We start from the raw sequence: 1,274 nt of genomic DNA on the forward strand, positions 1-1,274 counted from the left end.
TTTTTTTTTTCCAAGACAGGGTTTCTCTGTGTAGCCCTGGCAATACTAGAACTCACTCTGTAGACCAGGCTGGCCTCAAACTCAGCTCTGCCTGCTTCCTGCTGGGATTAAAGATGTTGTGACACTGTGCTCTTCTGTTAGCCATTTTATTTCCCTTCTGAAAATGATGATCGTCATTTTCAGTATTTAAGACTACGGTTGTTTCTTTTTCTTTTCCAGAGTTTTTTTTTTTTTTTTTAAATGTATGTGGGTGTTTTGCCTGTGTGTATGTAGAGTGGTTTTGTTTTAAAGGTAAAGTATCCTCCTTGGAAGGGGCCTGGGAATCTGCTTTTCTCTGGTTAGCTCTGTACTAACTTGGAGGTTCTGATTGTGAGGTGGGAACTCTGTGTATGATAGGGGTAAAGATCAGAGAACAATTTTGGGTGTTAGTCCTTGTCTTTTACTTTAGGGCAGGGGTCTCTCCTGTGTCCCGCCCCCAATAGCTGTACATGCCAGGCTAGCTGGACCCTGAGGATTCTGTTTCTACCTCCCATCTCATCATAGAGTTAAGGGATTACAGATATAGACTACCAGACTTGGCCTAGCTTTTATGTGGGTTTTAGGGATTCAAACTCTGGTCCTCGTGCTTAGTTATGTTAGTTAAATACTATTACTAAACTAATATTCACACCCTCAATTTATCTGATGAGGCAGAGATGATGGGCCATGGCTGAGAGAAAAATGGAAAGTTTTTATTTTTCTTTTTTGTTTTTCGAGACAGGCTTTCTCTGCGAAAGACCTGGACGTTCTGGAATTTACTGTGTAGATCAGGCTGGCCTGGAAATCATAGAAATCTGCCTGCCTCTGCTTTTCAGTGCTGAGATTAAAAGCGTGCGTCACCACCACCTGGCAGAAAACTATTTACTGTTAGCATCAGAATTCCATATCCTTTCAAGAACTTTGTAGTGGTGCTGGAGAGATGGCTCAGTAGTTAAGAGCAGTGGTTGCTCTTGCAGAGGACCGAGGTTCAATTCCCAGTACCCACATGGTGGCTCACAATCACCTGTAACTCCAGTTCCAGGGGATCTGATGCCCTTTTCTGTCGTCCACATGCTAACTCTAGGCATACATATGGCAAACAGATACACTTGAGACAAAACATTCATACAAATATAAAATAAATAAAAATAATTAAAAATAAAAAATTTTGTAGCTAGGCATTGAGAAACCCCCAGAACCAACTTTTGCAGTGTGGGAATTGGACTATATCCCATCCCCCATATTTTTTTTTTTTT

This window comes from Alexandromys fortis, unplaced genomic scaffold (genome assembly GCF_014885135.2).
Source record: "Alexandromys fortis isolate MF-2015 unplaced genomic scaffold, M_Fortis_MF-2015_v1.1 scaffold_89, whole genome shotgun sequence".
Taxonomy (NCBI): domain Eukaryota; kingdom Metazoa; phylum Chordata; class Mammalia; order Rodentia; family Cricetidae; genus Alexandromys; species Alexandromys fortis.